Here is a 10,484-nt window from a genome sequence, read left to right as displayed (position 1 = left end):
AAGGGCCGCGTACTCAAAGACCGCTAAGGCCGGAAGTGCGAGGCTCGTGAAATGGGACGGTCTAGCCTCCGTCGCGCTTCCCAGGTTGCCTAGCAACCATAACACCAACCGCTGGAAACGTTTCGTACAGCTTTGACAGAAATGAAGGAGAACATATTTTTGTTCGTGTGTTTGTTTCTACACGAGCTTTGTGTGATTTAATAAGTATCTGATGCTGAGACCACAGGACTGTAAAACATGATTGTTGGCCTTCATTTCTGTACTGAACAGTCATTTAAGATTAGCTAGTAAATAACAATTAGCTAATGTTGTTCATGAGACTAAAGTCAGTGTAAATATGATATGGCCAATATCATAGTTATTATATTAATCATAAGTTATTGCAGCAGTGAGTTTGAACTCTCAAATCAAATCACTTCTATTGTCACATCACATGTGCAGGTACACTGGTACAGCACATGTGATGTGACAATCATGTGAATGAACTCTGAGTCAAATACGGAGCTTCAGTAAAGATTCAAGTTCCAGTTATTTATAAGTCCTGTCACCTTAAATCTTCACTCAAAGACAAATATCTTTGACAGTGTATATGTAGATGTATTATATATAAGAGACAAATGTTTGTTTAATATGTTGGCATTATTACATTTGGCTCAATGCTTGCATATATGTGTAAAAAGAAAACGTCTGAGCTGTGAAAACTGTTTCTGATACAATGAAGAGTAGACTGATATATTAAATATTCCTTTATTGGGTGAGAAAATCAGACCATGTCATAACTGCTTTAAGTCATACAGAATAGATATCAGAGCCTTAAACAGGCTGACTTCTGCAAAATGGGTCAAACTGGGCAGAAAGTATACAAACACATAACATCCTTATAGAATATGATGTAACACTATAGATCAACTTACCTCAGAATATATAAAGCATATAAACAATTACAGCAATATGATGCAACAAACACAGCAGTACTACTAATCCAAAATACTCAAAGCTTCATAGAACTGAAACAAACATTTATTTTTAGCTCCATTCTGCTGCTGATACATACTTTAGGTTTCTGAACATTAAACTTGTTGCTGCCTTTCATAGTGTGTAACTTGAAGGCCCTGAGTACTTTCTCCCACACTGAAAACACTGGAACGATAACATTATTTGAACATTACCTAATAAGACTGATTCAGGACAGACAATTAGTTATGTTAAACTTTTCTAGCAGTCCTTCACAAACAGGGAACAGTCTGTCTATTCTCTCCATCTGTCAGCTGCTGCTGGCTCTTCCTCCTCCTCTTCCTCACACACTGCTGAGTTTGTCCTGGTGGATCATCAGGGGTGCAAAGCCTCACAGGTGATGTGCAGCAGTGGGTCCCTCAGTCTGTCCTCACTCTGGACACTTGCAGTCGTCACACATGGAAATCAAATGTGTGATAAGCTGCAGGATTCAAACACAAGTGTAACTTATAAATACATGTTCATACTTTTATTCCACAATCAGAGAGAAAGAAACAGAGAGAGAGTGCAGGACAGACAGACAGGTGACAGTCTCAGGTGTATACACTGCTACAAAACAGCACAAGAGAAGGAGGATTTAGTGTTTGTGTTATTACGAGTGCTAAACAAGAAGAGTTCCCAGATGGTGCAGTGGACACATGTGTGACTCCTGTGATTAAAGCATCTTTCTTTCAGCTTAACGAGTGAACCGTCAGCTCGTTCAAACACACGTTAAAGTCCGTTTGGCTCGACACCACCGAACAGAGGCAGCAATATAACATAGCTAACATTAACAGTGCAGTGAATCCTGCTTGTGCCGTGATATTCAGGACTGCAAACCGAGCAGCATCACTGACTTTCAGCTTGTTGTGTTTGTGGATTTATGACTGACTTTAATTATCCATAAAATCATCACATTCTCTGTAAGAAAATCAATGAGTACTAAAAATGTGCACCTTTACCTGTGTGTTTTCTGGAACAGGAACAGGGTGATATCTGTGACCCAACTCCCACAGCTGGTTGGGACTCATGTTGTTTTTCTGTTCGCAGTGGATGGTTGTCCCATCCACTGCAAAATGTATTAAAATCATCCTCCAGTCGAGGAAGAAAGACGTAATGGCAGCAAAAGAGGTGTGCAGCATTTGAAATGTCAAGAAGGTCTTCTTCCTCAAGGTTGTGAAGAACATCGTAGTAAAGCATGTAATGGCCACCCAGAGGTCTCTCCACAGTCGCTCTATTCTGAAATAATATATAAAAATATTTAATTAGGTATGGCCTTTCTTTGGTGTGTATGAGAAATTCTGCTTTGTTTCTAACCCTACATGAAATGTGTGCATGACAACAGTAATAATACATTATCAGGGCATGTAGGAAGGACCCAGGCATATCACTTAAAAGGTGCCAAAAGGGTTGTAATGATCAGTGGCAACAAATGAGATGACAACCAGACCATTAACACAGAATGAACATTCAGGGAAGGAAGTAACAGACTGGAAAAGGTGTGTGAATAACTAAAAATAGGGCAGAGTCCTGAAGGCTCTTTGGGGTTTGTAGGACCTGTCCAATATTTTCTTCCTTGAGGGGTAAATAATGGAAATTGAAAGAAACAACAACAACAACAACAAAAACACCTGACACATATCAGACAATATATCCTGCTGGATAGGGCACTGTTCTCTAAAGACATTTTACTATAAAACTTTTTTCATAAAGCTATACCCTTTAAATGTTTATGTATTTTTAAATAATGGAAATAAAGCTGCAACACCTTCCATCTTATGTCAGAAACATTGGAGGTTGACAGTATTTTATGAGAACAAACCTTTGATTGTGCTCACTCATTCCTGAAATAAAACTGCCTCTTCCTGTGCCATGAACAGTAAACATCAGCCGTGCAACCTCCACATTTTCCCCATCCGTGGTTGCCACGAACCCTGAAAACAAAGAAAAGTACCCCAAAACATTCGAAGCTTTAAACAAACTTAGATCTGACAATAAAGAACAACATATGCCTTAATCAAAGTGTTTAAAAAATGTAAAAGAATCCTTAAAATCTTTGATTGCTACTGCTCTAGAAGGCATAAAAAAGTCTCATGAATGCACTTTCCAGCATGTGTCAGTATGAAGTTTAACACAGCTGTTAAAACATTTTTCAGGATTTAACAGGATAGTAACAATTATTTAGATTTATTGAATTTGTAGGAAATTACACAAGTGCCATCTTGTATCATTATGATCTGTGTAAAGAGACAATTTTAAGAATATATTTGCAAAAATACGTTAAAGTTGGAAGTAACTGGCCAATGTTCCACTCTTGAAGATCAGCTGTGCCCATTTGTTGCACATTGTGGGAATGGAGAAGTTGAGGCCCTTGCAGGCTACCCACAATTTTCCCCAAACTGAGCGACCCAGCTAATTCAACACCTTTACCAAGCAGTGCTGTTATGTAATTGGATACAAGGGGTGAGATAGTAATATTTTCCTCCTTGGTTGTAGCTCCCTGACATTACAAGGGTAATCATTTTATGATGTCGGGTTCAGTGTTACACCAGGATTTCAAATACAATATCATCATCAATAAGAATTAGTATTATTATTTCAGAATTGTAGGTAACCACTTTTAAATGCCATAGACTACTTATTTGTTTAATTTGATGTATTCTCTCTAGGAGAATGCAGAGGAATATCCTGTTTAACTTATGCTATCTGTTTAAGTTTAGATAGTATTTGTAAAGATATTGACCATATCCTTTTCTGAAAGTGTGGATATAATGGAAGGGGTAAGGTACTGGCATGCCACAACTTTATAGTTGTTAAATTCTGGGTACAAGTATACATGCCCATCTTGTACATGTTTTTTAATATTATTATTATTATTATTATCATCATCATCATCATCACCATCCTACCCAATTACATGTTTCTTTTAATCAGGTTATGCTGTTTTAATGACTTTACAGTATAATTTACACTGTATTCCTTCAATTTTCCCTAATTGTATGTTATATTAATCCTATATTTCCGTTTTAATATTTCTAATGTTTGCCTTGTTTTCTTCACTGCCTGGTCTGCCTCTGTCTCGCCTGTATGGATGCATTTACACCTAAATTTCCCCAACAAAGGATGTTTTAATTCACCACTATTTCAGTGAAACACGAGTCACCCATCTTCCTGCTACCGGTCTCCAGTTTTTGTTCACCAAAGCACACACCAACTTCATACTGACGGACATATCACTGCCCTATTCCCGCCTTGTCTGACCGTGTTTTGTGGCTTTGGTTCACTTCACCTCACTCTTCCCCATTCTTGTCATTAAATCAAGCCGTTCTGCAACCATGGCAGCCATTCACTCTATGGCTTTATTCATGGTGTATTTTACCCCTTCACCAAATGCCGTTCTCGTTTTCCACATTATATTTGCAGTGTTCGTCTATCTATTCAATATCTGCGGAGTATGGTTTTGTACCGAGTATCCTATTTTGTAGAGCACAGCATGTAAAGGTTAGCTCGGTTAGCAGGATGCTAGCATGTAGCGCTTAGTGAGACACGCCTCAGACGAGTTGAGCAAAGACCCCGTCTGTGTACTTTATACGTGACCAACGGATTTAAATAAAATTAACGTTTCAAAAGACAAACTTGAAGATAAAACACAATATACTTACCGGAGAACCGCCAGGGTTTGCCGCTGCCATCTTGCCACTCCTAAATTCAAAACTGCCTCTGCAGACAGGCAGGGAGGCGCGGAAATGTTCGTTGAGTTAGTCAAATGTTTTCCTCAGTTCGTAGATGATAAAATAAAAGAAAATGAATGGGATTTTAAGTAGGACTAGGCGTTCTGTAATGATCTCTATTTAGGAGAAAAACTTAATCCCTCACCTCTAATCAGCTCTCTTTTCAGGAGACACACTGCTGGCTAACGGTGTCATGTGATCAAACAGCGTAATTTAATTGGCTGAGAGCCGCTCGACTCGATCTAGTGCTGATTGCTCTGGCTTGGGTCATTTAAGTTCAACACTTTTGCAGTTGAATTTTTGCAAGCGAATTTTTGCAGGTGAATTTTTTGCAGGTGAATATTTGATGGTGAATTTTTTGCAGGTGAATTTTTTGCAGGTGAATATTTGATGGTGAATTTTTGCAGGTGAATTTTTTGCAGGTGAATTTTTGCAGGTGAATTTTTTCAGGTGAATTTTTGCAGGTGAATATTTTTGCAGGGAAATTTGGAGGATAAAAATTCAGTGTTATAAATTCAATGTCTAAAAAAAGTTGGATTCTGATGATACTATATTTCTTCCATACTAGAACTGCCCCAGTGGATTTTGATGTTGGATGCTGAGCTATGAAAATCCCCAAGTAGATGTAATAAAATTAATAGATGGTTTAGGCTCACTGAGAGAGAGAAAGAATGTGAATGCTTGTTGGGAGGGGGGCCGAAGCTATAAGAATGTGAGAAACGGTCAGACACTTTGAGATTTTGCTGGACACCCTCCTGTGCAAATCACCCATCCGGACGTTTGTAATGCTCAAAGTGTTGTTTGGAATAAAGAGAATTGCATGGACTAAAGTAATTGTTGAATGAGCATTTAACACTGAGTGTTGTTCTTCCTTCAGCCCAAAGATCAACGAATCGGGGTATTTTAACAAAAGCTAAGCTCTGAATGTGTTTCACATTCAGGAACAGATTGCAGGTTTAACTCTTAGCCTAACTTTCAAGTCCAAGTTGGTTAACTCTAAGGTTGGCAGCTGACCTTTGACTATCACCTGTTATGGAACTTTAAGTATAAATAATTTGAATCCAGTGGACTAAGGAATGTGAACGCGTGTCAATGCTGACTACGATATTATTTTTTTTAAATGAGCTCAGTCATTTTAATCAGTGTCATCCAGTGTGTGTGTGTGTGTGTGTGTGGTGAATGGTGGTGGTGGGGGGTCGTATTAATTAAGACTTTCTTACTAGACAAAGCTGTAATCCTACCTAATTTTACATTCATACAGTTGGGTTTTTTTCCCGTTTAGTGATTACTGAGATATATTGAATATATTGAATTGTGTTTTATTTTTTGGGTTTTTTTGGACCTGCAAAACATTTTTAAAATTAGCAGAATTTTGCAAACAAAAAACAAAAACCAATTTAAACAAAATAAATAGCACTAACAACATTTAAATGGCATTTTATATAGATAAGGAACAAATTTCTTAATTACCAAAGTGAAGAAAATGGCATCTTACACTAAGTTTGTTAGGTGAACCCCACTATTCTGGGTAGCAACTGGCTCAATCTTAATCCAGTGATTGCTTTGCTTTTTCTATGGCCCCTGCTTACCTTCTGTATTATTTACCCATTTTTCCTTTTTCTGTTCTTTTTTTTTTTTTTTGTCAATTTGTAGCTAAAGTCTGTGTTAGACATGCCTGTAACAAGGTCTGACATTTAGCCTGTTCCCTGTGGATCATAGGCTGCCACACCTGTTTGCAGTGTTGGGAAGGTTACTTTTAAGATGTATTCCACTACAAATTACAGAATACATGCCTCAAAATGTATTTTGTAATGTATTCTGTTAAGCTACTCAATGACAGTAATGTAATAGTTAGTCATTATTAGTAATAAAACTCACACAGCAATAGTACACTGAAGATACTGAAGTTTCGCCCATCTCATTCTTCTTATGGTGGTGTGGAAATTTCCAAGTGAGACACGCATTCCTGCCTGTGGACTGCAGGCTCTGTTGTGCTGGCTCTGGGTCCATTGTGTAATTGACACCAACAACATTAACAGGATGCTTACATTACAGCCTCTTATTGTGTGTTATGTTTGGGACCGCCGTGTATTCTATTTATTGCAACAAAGTAACTATATTCTGATTATCACCTATGAAATGGTAACTGTAATGGAATTTAGTTACTCATATTTTATATTTTAAATACGTAATGCCGGTACATGTATTCTGTTACTTCCCAACACTGCCTGTTTAATATCTAATAATACTTGCCTCATCCACCCTGACACACTCATGTTCTTTGCTTTCTGTACCTTCTGCTTGCTTTTGTTTCTCCCTATGTTCTTTGTTCATTCAGCCTGACTTCAGGAAACTCGTCTGCCTGCCTACTCTCATCATCAAACCTCCTCATATTCATTCCGTCTGACTCTGCCAATGAGGAACAGAAATCACAAAAATGCTGAAATAATAGATCACTGTCTGGCCTACATTTATAAGCCTCAGCTTTTGCAGATATCATGACAGGATTACATAGATGGCATATGTTTATAAAAACATCACTCTACAAATGAGCTACATGTTTCATTTTCATTAACGTGTGTGCACAAAGGACACAGTCACCAGTGCTTCTGCAGTGTGCGTTTTTACTACTGGATGAAGAGTAGTTTAACTGAACAAAAGTCACACATGGACTCGTAATCTCTGCAAAAAGAAGGGAAAATTTTTAACTTTTAAGTGACTAACGTCAAGATACGTTCATTGAGTATTACATTTCAGTTGAGTACTTTAGTTGACATGTGGGTGCCCTCCAGAGGCCAATACATATATTACTATCTGGTTTTTACACATTACACATTACCAGTGTTGGGTAAGTTACTTTAAATTAGTAACTTAGTTACATTACTAGTTACTTCTCTAAAAAAGTAACTCAGTTACTTCAAGTTACTCGTTACTTTCAAAGTAACTAGTTACTAGGGAAAGTAACTTTGGTTTTACTCAGAATTCTCTTGTTAATGTGTTGCTTCCGTAACTGGATACCCAGCCAGACTGCCAGTCTTCTAGTTTGCTTACTTGCCACAAGTGCACTGTGCCACCTACCAATAGAAAGGAAAAAATAATGTGCACATTTCCACGAGAGAAATCCCACGCCTGGACCGTCGTTGGAGAGATGGAGATGGAGATCAAGATGGCGCCGAGTATGGCAGCCTCGTCGCGAGCTCCCCCAAGCAACAGCTGTTTTTTGTGTTTTTTGTGTTTAATTTTACTTTTTCTTTATTTTTTCACGAGTAGCACATGTCTCCTTGTGTACGACCGACAAACCTTACTGGACATAAAAGACGGACTTTCTCATCACTTTCCGGAGTTCAAGTTTTGCAACACGGACCCTCCGTTTGCAGACCCCCCATTCATCTCACCTGAGACGCCTTTGTTCTGGGCCCGTGGAGGCCGCAAACGCCGACGCAGAGGGAGAAGATCTGGCGTTCTGGTTCGACTGAGACGGCGCACTAACAGACCACCGTTACCCAGCTTATTACTGGCTAATGTGCAGTCTCTGGAGAACAAGCTGTGCGAGCTTCGGGCACGGATCTCATTCCAGCGAGAGATGCGGGACTGCTGCGTGATCTGCCTCACAGAAACCTGGCTATCGGACAAGGTACCGGACTCCGCAGTACAACTACCGGGGTTCTCTGTGCACCGCGCGGACAGGTCACAGGAGCTTACTGGGAAAAGCAGAGGCGGTGGTGTGTGTTTCATGATCAACAACAGCTGGTGTGATTATGCGAACGTGCACCCGGTCAAATCCTTCTGCTCACCGGACCTGGAGTACCTGATGGTTAAGTGCCGGCCATTCTGGCTACCGAGGGAATTTACAGCAGTGATTATTACGGCTGTTTACATTCCCCACAAGCCGACACTGACCGAGCACTCAGGGAACTGTACAGCGCGATCAGCAGTGAGGAAACCTCACACCCAGAGGCGGCGTTTATCACGACCGGGGACTTTAATAAGGGTAACCTGAAGAAAGTCTCACCAAAACTCCACCAACACATCCATTTCAACACTCGTGGAGACCGGCTTCTTGACCACTGCTACACCTCTTTCCGGGATGCGTACAAAGCCCTCCCCGCGCCCCATTCGGCCAATCAGATCACCGCTCCATCCTGCTTCTACCCGCCTACAGGCAGAAGCTGAAACAGGAAGCTCCAACCCTGAGGGCGGTGCATCGTTGGTCGGACCAATCGGAGTCTACGCTGCGGGACTGTTTTGATCACGCGGACTGGGAAATGTTTCACGTGGCTGCTAAAGACATCGATGAATACACAGACTCAGTCTGTGGATTTATCAGAAAATGCGTGGAAGATGTCGTCCCATCCGGAACAGTTAAATCCTTCCCAAATCAAAAACCCTGGATTAACGGAGATGTTCGCACGGCGCTAGCGGCACGGAGCACCGCTTTTGCCTCCGCGAACACATCGGACTACAAACACGCACATTACCAACTCCGGAAGACGATCAAAGCAGCCAAACGTGAGTACAGGGACAGGGTGGAGCAACAGTTTGACAACCCTCGGAGTATGTGGCAGGACTAAACACGATCACAGACTTTAGAGGAAAACCAGCACACCGCAGACCACGGCCTCTCTGTGTGAGGATCTAAACGTATTCTACGCTAGATTCGACACAGCGAACACCAGGAGACCGGACAGTGTGCGCACCGCGGATGACGTCAGTGCGCACACTGTGTCTGAGGAGGATGTGCGGAGGTACTTCAGGAGAGTGAACCCACGCAAAGCTACTGGTCCGGACGGGATTCCCGGCCGCGTCCTCAAGTCATGCGCGGCTCAGCTGGCTGGAGTGTTTACACATATCTTCAACCTTTCCTCTCTCTGTCTGTAGTCCCAGCCTGCTTCAAAATGGCCACCATCGTCCCTGTACCCAAATCCTCCACCATCTCATCATTGAACGACTGGCGACCTGTAGCCCTGACCCCCATCGTGAGCAAATGCTTCGAGAAGCTGGTCAGGGACTTCATCTGCTCCGCACTACCCGACTCACTGGACCCTCTACAGTTCGCATACCGCCACAACAGGTCCACTGATGATGCCATAGCCCTGACACTCCATGCTGCCCTGTCACACCTGGAGAAGAGAGACACGTATGTGAGAATGCTGTTTGTAGATTACAGCTCAGCATTCAACACCATCGTTCCTCGAAGCTGGACAGGAAACTGCAGGATCTAGGACTGAGCAGCTCCCTCTGCAGCTGGATCCTTAACTTCCTGTCTGACAGACGCCAAGTGGTCAGACTGGGCAGCACCACCTCATCCCCCATCACACTGAACACTGGTGCTCCACAGGGTGTGTACTGAGCCCTCTCCTGTACTCACTCTACACCTCGACTGCACGCCACTAACAACTCCAACATCATTGTGAAGTTTGCGGACGACACTACAGTGGTGGGTCTTATCACCAACGGTGATGAGACAGCCTACAGGGAGGAGGTCAGCGCCTGACCCACTGGTGTCAAGACAACCATCTCACCCTCAACGTCGCAAAGACAAAGGAGCTGATAGTGGACTTCCGGAGGTGCAGAGGAGTACACACCCCATCACCATCAACGGCGCCGCTGTGGAGAGAGTGAGCAGCTTCCGCTTCCTTGGTGTACATCTGGCTGAGGATCTTACGTGGTCAGTACACATAAACAAGACAGTGAAGAAGGCGCAGCAGCGCCTCTTCTTTCTCAGGAGACTGAAAAGATTCGGCATGAGCCCCGCATCCT

At 41.8% G+C, this 10,484-nt stretch overlaps 1 long non-coding RNA gene across 1 annotated transcript; it reads right to left on the bottom strand.

Annotated features, from left to right (window-relative positions):
• Nucleotides 1–2,035: 2,035 nt before the first annotated feature.
• LOC120441263 lies at nucleotides 2,036–4,919 on the bottom strand. Its single transcript, XR_005613938.1, has 4 exons — nucleotides 4,870–4,919; nucleotides 4,656–4,713; nucleotides 2,816–2,927; nucleotides 2,036–2,232 (listed from the first exon to the last, which is right to left on the bottom strand). It is a non-coding gene; the product is annotated as an uncharacterized LOC120441263 (long non-coding RNA).
• Between the last annotated feature and the right edge of the window lie 5,565 nt (nucleotides 4,920–10,484).

Source organism: Oreochromis aureus, linkage group 7, assembly GCF_013358895.1.
Source record: "Oreochromis aureus strain Israel breed Guangdong linkage group 7, ZZ_aureus, whole genome shotgun sequence".
In the NCBI taxonomy this organism is placed as follows: Eukaryota; Metazoa; Chordata; class Actinopteri; order Cichliformes; family Cichlidae; genus Oreochromis; species Oreochromis aureus.
The sequence above is the reverse complement of the archived record's forward strand: the minus strand, read 5'-3'. Positions and strand labels throughout refer to the sequence as shown.